The 14,132-nt window shown below is 42.7% G+C and overlaps 1 protein-coding gene and 1 long non-coding RNA gene across 2 annotated transcripts in view; one reads left to right on the top strand and one right to left on the bottom strand.

Annotated features, from left to right (window-relative positions):
- The window catches only part of RIPOR2 (RHO family interacting cell polarization regulator 2), a 207,028-nt gene that overhangs the window by 109,016 nt on the left and 83,880 nt on the right, over positions 1-14,132 (bottom strand). The gene's annotated exons all lie outside the window — the stretch shown is intronic.
- LOC122429531 overlaps positions 12,118-14,132 on the top strand; it is a 35,931-nt gene continuing 33,916 nt past the window's right edge. Inside the window, exon 1 of the long non-coding RNA XR_006266054.1 lies at positions 12,118-12,341. This is a non-coding gene — a long non-coding RNA (uncharacterized LOC122429531). The remainder of the gene's footprint in view (positions 12,342-14,132) is intronic.

Genomic DNA, 14,132 nt, shown 5'->3' with positions numbered 1-14,132 from the left:
CACAAAGTAGCTTTTCTGCCCTAAAAATCCTCTTGCTTTGCCTATTTATCCCTCCTTACCACAACCCCTGGCAACCACTGATCTTTTTACTGTCTCCATAGTTCTGCCTGTTCCAGAATGTCACAGCTGGACTCATACAAAACGTACACTTTTCAAATTGGCTTCTTTCACCTCGTTGCTATTGTTCAGTCACTAAGTCGTGTCTGACTCTTTGCGACCCCGTGAACTGCAGCACAACAGGCTTCCCTGTCCTACACTATGTCCCTGAGTCTGCTCAAGCTCATGTCCATTGAGTCGCTGATGCCATCCAACCATCTCATTCTCTGACGCCCCCTTCTCATCTTGCCCTCAATCTTTCCCAGCATCAGGGTCTTTTCCAATGAGTCTGCTCTTCACATCAGGTGGCCAAAGTATTGGAGCTTCAGCATCAGTCCTTCCAATGAATATTCAGGATTATTTCCTTTAGGATTGACTGGTTTGATCTCCTTGCTATCTAAGGGACTCTCAAGAGTCTTCTCCAGCACCACAATATGAAAGCATCAATTCTTTGGCACTCAGCCTTCTTTATGGTCCAAATCTCACATCTGTACAGGACTACTGGAAAAACCATAGCTTTGAATATATAGACCTTTGTTGGCAAAGTGATATCTCTGCTTTTTAATATGCTGTCTATGTTTGTCATAGTAGTATGCATTAAGTTTCCTCCTTGTCTTTTCATGGCTTGATAGCTCCTTTCTTCTCGAAAGCGAAAGTGAAAGTTGCTCAGTCTTGTCCAACTCTTTGCGACCCCATGGACTATACAGTCCATGGGCTTCTCCAGGCCAGAATATTAGAGTAGGTATCTCCAAGGGATTTTCCTAACCCAGAGGTCAAACCCAGGTCTCCAGCATTACAGGTGGATTCTTTATCAGCTGAGCCACCAGGGAAGCCCAAGAATATTAGAGTGGGTAGCCTATCCCTTCTCCAGTGGATCTTCTTGACTTGAATTGAACTGGAGTCTCCTGCATTGCAGGCAGATTCTTTACCAGCTGAGCTACCAGGGAATCCCTCCTTTCTTAAGACTGAATAATATTCCATTGTTGATGTAACACAGCTTATTTATCTATTCACCTACAGAAGGATACCTTGGTTGCTTCCAAATTTGGGCAATTATGAACAAAGCCAATATAAATATCTATGTGCAGGTTTTTGTGTGGACATAAATTTTCAACTCTTTTGAGTGCATAAAAAGGAGTGGGATTACTTACTGTATGGTAAAAGTGACTTCCCAGGTGGTGCTAGTGGTAAAGAACCCGCCTGCCTATGCAGGAGACATAAGAGATGCGAGTTTGATACCCAGGTCAGGAAGATCCCTTGGAGAAGGAAATGGCAACCCACTCCAGTACTCTTGCCTGGAGGATCCCACGGACTGAGGAGCCTGGCAGGCTCTGTAGGGGTGCAAAGAGTCAGACACAACTTAGCATAGCATAGCACTATGGTAAAAGTATGTTAAGTTTTGTATGAAACTGCCAATTGTCTTCCAAAGTGGCTGTACCATTTTGGATCCCCATCACAAAACAGTTGCTAAAGAAAGTTCCCGTTGCTGCATATCCTTTGAGCACCAGCAGTGGGCTTCCCCCCATGCTGGCTGCCATAGGGTTTTCAAAGAGAGTATGTAGCCTGGGGCCTGTAGGAACCCCTAACTGAGCTCAACCAGGGTAGGGACCACCCTTGGGACAAGTTTGGAAACAGTGTTTTGGGATGCACAACGAGTAGAGGTATGGCTGATATTTAATGTCTTGGTAAACTTTCTGCAATGCATGGGATAGTGGCTTGAGCGGAAGGACTGTCCAGCCCTAAATGCCAATAGTGCCCCTCCCACCTTGAGAAATACCCTGAGAGGCAGATAGCTGGAGCTGAAGTCTTTCTCTAGATCACCTCTGCTCCCTTTCTTTCTAACCCTTCCACCACATCCCCCACCCCAATTCCCATTCAAATGACTTTTCTGGTCAAGGATTGTGATTAATTACCTAAATTATATTAATGGGCTTGAATTGGAAGATGGTGAAGTCACTGTGGAATACAGTATGGGGGTTCCTCAAAAAATTAAAAAATAGAATTACCATATGATTCAGCAAGCCCAATCCTGGGCATATACCACTGCCCCCCCCCTTCCAAATTTGAAAGCAAGATCTTGAATTGATGCTTGTGTTGCCATGTTCATTGCAGCACTATTCACAATAGCCAAGATATGAAAGTAATCTAAATGTCCATTAATGGATGAATGGATTACGAAAATGTGGCATATACATACAGTGGAATATTATTCACCCTTAAAAAAGAAGGAAATCCTGTTATAGGCTATAAAATGGATGAACCTTGAGGACATTTTGCTAAATGAAATAAGCCAATCACAAAAATACCAGTACTGTATGGTTCCCCTTATTCAATGTACCTAAAGGAGTCAAATTCATAGAACAGCAAGCAAAATGGTAGTTGCCAGGGGCTGGGGGGAGAGGAAAATGGGAAGTTGTTCAATGGATGTAGTTTCAGTCATGCAAGATGAAAAAGTTCTAGAGATCTGTTGCACAACGGTGTGCATATTGTGGACTTAAAATGTGGACTTAAAAACTGTTAAGAGGGTAAACTTATGTCATGGGTGTTTTTTCTTAACTATATCCAAAAAAATGGTCCCAAATGTAGGAAATCTGCATGTAAACCAGGGCTCCATTTATTGTGGCTGGGATGAGAGGACAGGTTTGTTTTGATGATCACTACATTTCTCACCCATTGTCCTATGTCCTTTAATCTGCACAACCTCACAAGGTGGATGCTATTTTCTCATTTTACAGATGAAGCAATCTGCTTCATCTGTAAGCTTAGGAAAGCTTAAATAACTTTCCTAAGAGCACATAGCTAAGCGAGTGGCAAACTGGACTAACTCTAAAGCTCATTCCACTGCCTCTCATCTAAACAGCTTTATGGAGTGACTGACAATGATCTGGGTCACCAAGGCATCCGTGTGGCTCTTGGGGATCTGCATCACCTTCATTTTCTCCCACCTCAGAACCACCAGGTTACCATAGCAACCCTGGGGTCCCCAGCCATTCTACTTCAGCAAGTTGAGCATAATCTCTCTAAGCCTATCTCCTCATCTTCAGATGGAGAAAATAATATCTCCTTGTTATGGGTTTAACTGTGTCCTCCCCTCCCACCCACAACCAATATCCATATGTTGAAGTTCTTAACCCCAGTACCTCAGAATGTGACCTTATTTGAAAATAGGATAATTGCAGATGTAACTGGTGAAAATGAGGTCATACTTGAATTGGATGGCCCCCCTAAAAATCCAACTGTTCTTATAAAAAGGGGGGATTTGGACACAGACAAGCACACAGAGAGACCATGTGAAGGTGAAGGCAGAGATCTAGAAGTCAAGGAATGCCAGAGACTGCCAGCAAACCACCAGGAGCTATGGAACAGGCTCTCTCTACCCTCCTCAGAAGGAAGCAGCCCTGATGACACCTTGATCTCAGACTTCTAGCCTCCAAAACTATGAAACAATAAATTTCAGTTATGTAAGGCACCCAGCTTGGGGTGCTTTGTCATGGCAGCCCTAGCAAGCTAACACACTTCCTCATTTGGCTTGTTTTGAGGATTACAAAGGGTAATTCATGTAAAGAAACTGTCACAACACATGGCACACCACACATACCCAGTTGTAATTATCCAACTTAAATCTCTCACAGGGCAGCTTAGGGCCGTTCCTCTGGCTGAGGCCTCAATGGGGATGGAAAGTGAGGAGCCACCATGTTCGGTACAAAACCTCAACAGCCCTTTGGACAGTCTCCACAATCTTTTATTCTCCAGTTCAGACATTTGAAAAAGACAGCTAACAATCTCAAAGAACAAGCCACAGATGCCACTGAGAATGCCTTGAGAGCACTGTGTTAGAACATGCTCCTTGTTCCCAAAGTTCATGCTTACCTTAGAGAGAGAAGGTGTATATGCATAATGTGTTGGCTAAGGAGGAAAATGAATGAATGGCCTACAAATGCATGCAGCCATACAAATCCATTTCAAAAACATCATGTTGACTAAGAAAGCCTCATAAAAATATAAATATGAATCTACTTATATAAATGACAAAAATGGCAAAATGAAAAAATATATAATAGCTAAACTGACAAAAAACAGATTAATAGGAGAAGAGGCATACAGATTTTATTAATGTTTATATAATGCCTGGAGGATTCATAAGAAAAAACTTAAAATCCCAAAGAAGTGGTTAGATTTGGGGGCTATATACTATTTTAACAAAGAGTGATAAGTTGTAGAGAAGCAACTAGAAGAAGGAAGACCAGACAAAGGAAGGCAAGGAGGTTGGAGCTCCTAGGGGAGGTGAACTGTGAGAAAGAGACTAGGAAATGTATGGTAGATATGTGTGTGTGCATGCTTAGTCGCTCAGTTGTGTCCAACTCTTTACAACCTTTTGGACTATAGCCCACCAGGCTCCTCTGTCTATAGGATTTCTCAGGCAAGAACACCAGGGTGGGTTGCTATTTCCCCCTCCAGGAGAATCTTTCCTACCCAGAGATTGAACTGGCGTCTCCTGTGTCTCCTGCATTGCAGGCAGATTCTTTACCCACGGACTGCTTAATAAGATATGCTATGCAGGCTCATCTCATCTCTGGTGATAAAAGTGACCTTCACACCAGCCCAGGTGGGATGCATGAGACAAGTGCTCGAGCCTGGTACACTGGGAAGACCCAGAGGAGTCGGGTGGAGAGGGGGGTGGGAGGGGGGATCGGGATGGGGAATACGTGTAAATCTATTGCTGGTTCATGTTAATGTATGACAAAACCCACTGAAAAAAAAAATAAATTAATTAAAAAAAAAAAAGTGACCTTCAGTTAATGAAGAGGCATTTTCTTTTTCCTGCTATAGAAGAGGGGAACACCTTTACAAAGGGAAATTTATGCCCTGTTTTTAGGCAGAATCGGAGAAAGCTCTGCTTTCTGTGTCTGCTATTTCTGAATTGCCTTCAGCTAAAAATATTTTATTTGAGGGTTTCCCAGGTGGTGTTGGGGCTTCCTTGGTGGCTCAGATGGTAGAGAATTGGCCTACAATGCAGGACACCTGGGTTTGATCTCTGAGTTGGGAAGATGCCCTGGAGGATGGCATGGCAACCCACTCCAGTATTCTTGCCTGAAGAATCCCATGGACAGAGGAGCCTGGAGGGCTACAGTCCATAAAGTCACAAAGAGTCGGACATGACTGAAGCGACTTAACACATACACATGCGGAAATAATCCTCATGCCAATGTGGCATATTTTGGAGCAACATATTCTGATCCCCTTCAAATCCATCCTGGAAAAAAAGACTGAGGCTCGGGAAACTCGGTGTTCAGGGCTGGTCAGTTTACTGAGGTGTAGGTTATAGAGAGTGGCTTTGACTGAACAGTGAGAAGTGAGTCTGGAACAACCGCCAAATGACCTTGCATTTCAGTGACTGAGGCAAACAGCTCTGATAATTGGATTTGAGGAAGAGAACAAAAGTGAGGATGAAGCTTACTTTCATAGTGTGAATCCTGTGAGCCAACTATTTTAATCAAGTCTGATGTGTGACAGTCTGGGCTCAGTTTAACAACAGAACTCGGAGCACTGGCAAAGCTTTTATCCTCTGAGCAATTCTTATCGACCTTGTGCTGTACTAGGTATGCAAATATCAAGGTCTTGTCCTTGCTTTGAGACACTCTACTTGCCCATTCCTGTCTTCATTCATTTACTCCTTCATTCATTATTTCATTCATCCATTTATCTATTTGAAAAATTGATAATGAACATCTACTATATTTTAGGCACAGTGGGAAACATTCAAGTAAATGCATAAATGATTATGTGTGTGTTGTGCTGAACATGTGAAAATCAACATGGTATAAGATATTATTTTGTAGTATAAGAATTTAAGTTATAACGATTGGCTATTTACTAAACATTTCTGCCTGATTTGCTGTTTTAGAACAAAATGACCCTATGTGAAGTGCTTAAAGGAGGAAGTCACACTGATGGGAAAATGTCATCATGCAATGTGGGCTTTCATTTCAATACAGGATGAGCTTCATAATCTTCTCTCTGTACCCATTTCTGGAGAATTTCCACTCCTCCAGAAAGTATTTCTAAATACCTAATTTTCAGGTACAAAAACTTCAGAGCAGGGAGGAATCTGAAATAATTAGGTGTCTTAGAAACAGAAAGGAGAACAAAGTAAGAGAGAGGAATTGAAACTGTGAGGAGAGTTTGGAATCAAGAAAGAAAAAGAAGGTGAAAGAAACCACAGAGCCAGAAACAATCTTTGGGTAATTTTGTAAAAATGCACATAAAATGTGCCTAACTACAGGATGCCATGGACAAGGAGCTGGGACTAAAGAAACATGATTTTAATGACAGTCCTATTTTCAAGTTGCAAGAGAGTATACCCACCTCGTTGGATGACATTCCTCCCAGAGGCTTCAAAGTCTTCCTGTTCACCTTTCCCAGTTTTAGGGGTATCTCTCAACTGTCCATCCTAAAGGAGATCAGTCCTGGGTGTTCATTGGAAGGACTGATGCTAAAGCTGAAACTCCAATACTTTGGCCACGTGATGCGAAGAGTTGACTCACTGGAAAAGACCCTGATGCTGGGAGGGATTGGGGGCAGGAGGAGAACGGGACGACAGAGGATGAGATGGCTGGATGGCATCACCGACTCGATGGGCATGAGTTTAAGTAAACTCCGGGAGTTGGTGATGGACAGGGAGGCCTGGCGTGCTGCGATTCATGGGGTCACAAAGAGTCAGACACGACTGAGAGACTGAACTGAACTGAACTCAGCTGTAGGAGCCACACTCAAGGTTGCTTACTACAGGTGCTGGGAAAGCCTGAAGGACAGGCTGAATGAAATTCTGGATGGATCTGCCTTCCCCAGCTCTGATGTAGCCTTGAAAACCAAGAGCCTACCATACAGTGAAAACCAGTAGACTGGCAGTCATTGGAGTGGTTAGGGAATGGGCTTCGAGCTTTTTTAAAGCCCCTTTCACAGAAAATTGTCATGATTTGACCTGTCTGTTGGGTCCCTGGAAGACCCCATTTGCAAGACTGTCTTTAATTAATTTGAGTCAGAGTTGCCCAGAGTGAACAGCCTCTTTCCTGGGTCTGTTTGTTGAAAACAATTAGAGACAACTGGGTAATAATTAAGCAGCCCAGGGTGGTGGGAAGAACTGTGGGAAAACAGTAGGTGAACCAAAACCTTAAGGGAAAAAAAAAAAAAAAAGCTGAGGAAAGAAATGGCTATAGGGGACTTGAAAAGCTCTGATGTATTCCTGGGAATCCAGAAGCCCAAATATATGTAGGGCTGAATACATGGCCAGACTGTGCACACGCTCAGAAAAGACCTCCAAAGGCCATAAACAGTCACCCCTGTCTTATCTTGAGGCTCTGAAGAAGCAGGAAGGAAATGTTAAGGCAAAGTTATCAGGTGCCTAGATGAGAGTTTGAGAGTATGTCCCAGCTTACACACAAGAGTCACCTGGCAAAAGCTAAGACTTAATTGGTTTCAAGCATCTAAAAAAATCACTGTCCAACATTAGCTGACTGCTAAGTAACTAAGCAGAGATTTCAGTGGCTACAAATAACAAAGAATACAGACTTTACAGAACTAGTTCAGAAAAGTCATTAAACAGCAATAAAACCCTTAGGGGACTTCCCTGGTGGCTAAGACTCTGCTCTCCTAATGAAGAAAGCCCAGGTCCAAGCCCTGGTCAGGGAACTAGAACCCACATACTGCAACTAAGATGTGATGCAGTCAAATACATTTAAAAAAAAAAAGAAAAAGAAAGAAAAAAAAAAACCCCTAGGGAAGGGGGAGAATCTGATTTCCAGAGTTCCCATATAATATTAATTAAATTGTCCAGTTTTCAATGAAAAATCGAGACATGCAAAGAAATAAGAAATTATGAGCCATCCACATAAAACAAAACAAAACCTATCAACAGAAACTTACTAATACTAGGTATTAGACTTACTAGGACAAAGACTTTAAATCATCTATTCAAAATGCATTTAAAGAACTAAAGGAAATTAAACATGAAGAAAGTCTCACAATGGAAAATATCAACAAGATGATAGAGATTATCTGAAGAAAACAAAAACATTAACTCAAAAAACATATATGTACCTACATGTTCATTGCTGTGCTATTTATAATAGTCGAGATATGGGAACAACTTTAATGCCCATCAGTGGACAAATGGATAAAGAACATGTGGTTTACATACACAATGGAATACTACTCAGCCATAAAAAGAATGAAATCTTGTCATTTTCAAGAACATGGATGAGCCTAGAGGGTGTAGTATGTTAAGTGAAACAAGTCAAGCAGAGAAAGACAGATACTGTATGATTTCACTTAAATGAAATCTAAATTTCACTTATATGGAATCTAAAGAACAAAACAAATGAGCAAACAAAATAAAACAGAAACAAACTTATAGATACAGGGAACAAACTAGTGATTGCCAGAGGTGGGCAGCTGGAGTGGGGGGAATGGGCAAAATAGGTGAAGGGGATTAAGAGGCACACACTTCCAGTTATAAGAATAAATAAGTCATGGGGATGTAATATACAGAATAGGAAATACACTCAGTAATATCATAATAACTTAAAATGGTGACAGATGATAACTAGATTTATTGTGGTGATTATCTCATAATGTATATAAATGTCAACTATGTTATATACCTGAAATTAACACAACATCGTATATCAATTGTTCCTCAATAAAAAAGAAAATATGTGTACACATAGTTTTTCTAACAGAGAAATGTGATAGAATGGTCAGAAAAGAATTTCAAGTATAAAAATAATTACATTTTTAAGAAGGGAAATTGTCCCAAACTTGGGCTGAAGTAGAACTTTGTTGTGTGGTAGGAACAGCAGCCAGAGAAGACAATGGCACCCCACTCCAGTACTCTTGCCTGGAAAATCCCATGGACAGAGGAGCCTGGTAGGCTGCAGTCCCTGGGGTCGAGAAGAGTCAGACACGACTGAGCGACTTCACTTTCACTTTTCACTTTTATGCATTGGAGAAGGAAATGGCAACCCACTCCAGTGTTCTTGCCTGGAGAATCCCAGGGATGGGGTCGCACAGAGTCGGACACGACTGAAGTGACTTAGCAGTAGCATATAAATGACATCATTTGTAACTTTTAAAACTAATAACATCTTTTAGATATATGAAGGTATACAGTTTTCTGAAATGTACTTTGGGTTTTCTAGACAGTTAAAGATGCTGGTGCATGTCCTGCCATGAGTAGAGCAGGCGTTGAGGACCCAGGAAAGCTATGGAATCTGGAGCGCATGGTGTCTGGGCATCTGCAGAGGGAGGGCCTGGGAGCTCCATTCATTTGCATGTACTGTTTTTGTGGGCTATGACCCATTCAGCATCTCCCGATTGGTTTCTTTTTAGCCTCAGAATTTCTTGTCCCCTGGGATAGCAACAAAAGTAAGGAGCTGAAATTTGGGACTTGCTATATTCTGATTTTGGCCAAATGTGTTTGAAAACTCTTCCCAGTGTGGCTTCCCTTTAATAGATATGTCTCCATGACCCCTGATTATACAGAGGACAGAAAAACAATCTGGGGAAAGAGTTCTTTCAAAAACCACACTGAAGGAAGGAAGGAAGGAAGAGGAAAGAAAAGGAAAGCATGACGCTAAGGGAAGAATATTTTTCTTTGGGGAGGAAAGCACCTCCAGATTGTATCCTTTTTTTTTTTTTTTAAAGGTTCTGTGGGAGGATATCCAAAACACTCCTTGATTTGAAATGTCAGCCTTCCTGAATTTCAGAAATCTGGCTCTGGGTGCTCTATGAACACTGCAGGGCAGAAGTGTGGATGAGCCCTCGGCACACTGAAACTGATTGCCAGGTTCCTGACTCACCTTAGATGAGCTTCAGACCTGCTTTGGAAGCCACCCAGAAAGACCTGAATGAATTGAACCATTTGGATGGAGAAAACAGAGAATCATGGAAGGAAAAAAAATCACTCCTCCTCCTTTGTTTCCTAGCAGGCTCCTTCCTCCTTTAGAGTTCTGTTTTAAAGTGTAAATCACAAGAGGGTCAGTGAAAACAACGCCTGGTAAACGGAAAGACAATGCAATGCCGACTGTATACTGAATGAGAATGCAGTCCTGCACAGGAGGGACAACATTCCCTTTTTCTAACTCGTTTTCATTGACTAGGCTAAAGCCTTTGACTGTGTGGATCACAACAAACTGTGGAAGATTCTTAAAGAGATGGGAATACCAGACCACCTTACGTGCCTCCTGAGAAAACTGCATGCAGGTTAAGAAGCAACAGAACTGGACAGGGAACAACTGACTGGTTCCAAATTGGGAAAGGAGTATGTCAAGGCTGTACATTGTCACCCTGCTTATTTAACTTATATGCAGAGTACATCATGAGAAACGCTGGGCTGGATGAAGCACAAGCTGGAATCAAGATTGCCAGGAGAAATATCAATAACTTCAGATATGCAGATGACACCATCCTAATGGCAGAAATCGAAGAGGAACTAAAAAGCCTCTTGATGAAAGTGAAAAAGGAGAGTGAAAAAGCTGGCTTAAAACTCAACATTCAAAAAACTAAGATCATGGCATCTGGTCCCATTACTTCATGGCAAATAGATGGGGAAAACAATGGAAACTGTGACAGACTTTATTTCTTGGGCTCCAAAATCACTGCAGATGGTGACTGCAGCCACAAAATATAAAGACACTTGCTCCTTGGAAGAAAAGCAATGAAAAACCTAGACACTGTATTAAAAAGCAGAGACATCACTTTGCTGATAAAGGTCCGTATAATCAAAGCCATGGTTTTTCCAGTAGTCATGTACGGATGTAAGAGTTGGACCATAAAGAAGGCTGAGCGTTGAAGAATTGATGTTTTTGAACTGTGGTGTTGGAGAAGACTCTTGAGAGTCCCTTGGACAGCAAGGAGATCAAACCAGTCAATCCTAAAGGAAATCAATCCTGAATATACATTGGAAGGACCAATGTTGAAGCTGAAGCTCCAATAATTTGGCCACCTGATGAGAACAGCCAACGCACTGGAAAAGACCCTGATGCTGGGAAAGACTGAAGGCAGGAGGAGAAGGAGATGACAGAGGATGAGATGATAGGATGGCATCACCAACTCAATGGACATGAGTTTGAGCAAGTTCCAGGAGATGGTGAAGGACAGGGAAGCCTGGCGTGCTGCAGGCCGTGGGGTCGCCAAGAGTTGGACACAACCAAGCAACTGAACAATAACAACAACAAACTTTTTTTCCAATGTCCCCAATCTATCAACTTGACAGTGGTTTCAAAGCTTTTCCCTCTAAAGAAGTGGGGTAGCGCCAGCTGCTTCCCTCCCTGAAAACAGTGTGCCCAAAACATACCACTGAGTTGGTAGAGAAAGAGGGTGATCCAGTGCTGGTGCTTTATAGTTCACTGAGTCGCTCTAAACTTCAGTTGAAAAAATGGGGCTACAATTTTGTCTCTTGCCTCTAACTAAAAGAAAAAGCTAGCTGAAAGAGAAGGAGAAGATGGAGAGAGAGAGGAAGAGGGAGGATAAGAGGGAGGATGAGAGGGAGGAAGATGAGGAAGGAAGAGAAGAAAGAGAGAGAAAAGATAAAAGGAAGAGAAGAGGTGGGGGAGGAGAGGAGGAGGGGGAGGAGGAGCAGAAGAAAAAGTCATTGTGACTCTAAATGCAATACGTGACCATGGCCATAACCTGGAGCAGTGAGGGGATGAGCTGAGCTTCCTCGTCAGAGCAGCTCTCTCTGTCTCTCTCAAATTATTGCACACGGGAATTTGTAGTTATTAATCAACATGCATATTTCAAAAAAATTTCCTCTTTAATTGTGAGTTCAGGTTGACCATGGAGAAATTTTGTTATGACCAAGGGGCCTTTATTTTGAGGCACTGGGCTCCCCTTTCCTCTCCTCTCCATCCTACTCCCTCTGGTTCCTGCTCTCGGATTTCTCTTCAGCTGAGAGGTGTTAAAAAAAACAATCTATGGTTTGTTTCATCTCTTCACGATTGTGTCAATCCCTCTTATCTACCTCTTCAAAGTAAGACCATTTTTTTTTTTCTTTTCCTAGTGCTATGTTGGGTGTGACAACAGGCTGAAAATGCCACCCATCCTCTCTCAGACCACAAACAGAGCTGAATCAGTGAGCCTAGACTAATAAACAAGGGCGTAGACCAGAGGAGGAGACCAAGACGTGATGAGCCCAGAGGAGGAAAAAGAAAGCAAGAAGAAAAAAGCACTGCAGCTTCTAGTGCAAGGTGAGCAGAAAGCAGCCAGCCCTTCAAAAAACAGGAATCAAAAGCCAAAACACAGGCCTCATGAAACTGTCATGAGCGGGGAGGTTCTGAAAGTCATTTTCTACTGCAGGTTTTAGAGACATCTTCCATTATCTTGAGCTGCCCAAGAGCTATAAACCAAAACCCTAAAAGTTCAGCCTCAGTACAGGGGAAGGGTCTTAGTGGAAAGGGTCTCCATGCTCCTCAGATAACCTTCCAGTCAGGTTTTGTGAAGTAATTCGGTTGGGCCAGCCTTCTAGTCATTCTGTCAGAGAAGAATCAAGCAAACTTGGAGAAAATGGGTCAGGGGTAAATAAGTGGATGTGAGTGGGCAGGCTTTGTCCTGTGTAGAAACTGTGGCAGAAACAGTATAAATGTCAACTTCCTGTCTACTGATATCATGAAAACCTGGAGTGGTGGTGGGGTGACAGGGAGCTGCTTCCTGGGCCACCTTGAGGTGGCAGAAAGGCCCCCAGAGGTCAGGACCAGGTTAGCGAGAGTTGAGGACAGTCACCTTTGCCCTCGGTGGGGGCAGGGGGGTTGCAGCACCAGTCCACCCCATGGAAGGGTGGCCACTGGGAAAATGTTAAAATCTCAGCCGATGGGTGAGATAATTTCTCATATAATTTCATCCAGAATTTCATCGTTTTAACGAAGTACAAAAAAAACCAAGAGGAGGTGTCAAGGACTGCGTGTGGTGGGGTAGAGGGAGTGGAGGGGGAAGTTCTATTTCTTGACCTAGATGTGACCTGGTGGCAAAACCTGCACACGCAACCAGCTGCCTGGTTCATACACAGGGCTCGGTTGTTACGTTCAGAATCCTATACTCGTCCCTGATGTTCCTGCGGAACAGGGTGCTGAGCCAAGCACCACATGTTCCTGGAATAGCACCTGGTAGTGTTTCTTTCACTGGACTGTCTCTAATAAAAGCTTTTTGCAAAAGTATGAACTAATATTGATGACATATTATCTGGTAATACTAATTCTGTTAGGCTCCTGTTTGGACCAGGGGAGAGGTGGGGAGGGGATAATGTGTGTGATAATGTGTGAGGGGAGAGATAATGTGTGTTTAAAAGGAAGATTCTTTCTCTTTTCTTCCTCCCTCCCTCCTCACCCACGATCCTTTCCTCACCCTTGGGAAAATTTGGGCCCTGTTTTAGCTTTTGCACCTCCCTAGGATCTTGTGGTTTTCTTTATGATGATAATTCTAATGCCAGTGAAGGCATGTTTCTCCTAAGGAATTGAGGAGTGTCTGTCACTTGTTCTTCCGAGTTTTCGATGAGGTAATTAAGAGAGTTCAGTATGACTGCCCTCAAGTTATTGATGGGAAGATTTAGGACAAAGGGCCTAGGTCCTTAGGCAGCAGGGCACATGTGATGGGCAGAGTTGCTAGCGCAAGTCAAAACACTTTCAAAGAGCAGGTGAGTCAAGACTGGGGAAGCCGTGCCAGAGAAGTTTTCAAGGGATGACTGAACCGTTCCACAAACATGAAAATATGTTCAAGTAAAGAAAAAAAAAAAAAAAACCCACTGTGGAGATATCTCACAGGCAAGTGGGACAGAGTTGGGTGAATAGAGTTGGTTGCATTGGGGCTGATTTCTCAGAAATCTTTCATTTGCTATGCTAACCTCTGATGTGTCATAGTATATAGCACAAGCATACAACTCTACACAACAAGCATAGAAGCTGCAGGATCTAGGTCATATATTCATTTTTTATCTAGTCTGTTCTGCTAGACTGGGAGATTCCCAGAGGACAAAGGTCAATAAGAAC

Source organism: Cervus canadensis, chromosome 28 (assembly GCF_019320065.1).
Source record: "Cervus canadensis isolate Bull #8, Minnesota chromosome 28, ASM1932006v1, whole genome shotgun sequence".
Lineage (NCBI taxonomy): Eukaryota > Metazoa > Chordata > Mammalia > Artiodactyla > Cervidae > Cervus > Cervus canadensis.
This window is presented reverse-complemented; position numbering and strand designations above follow the sequence as displayed.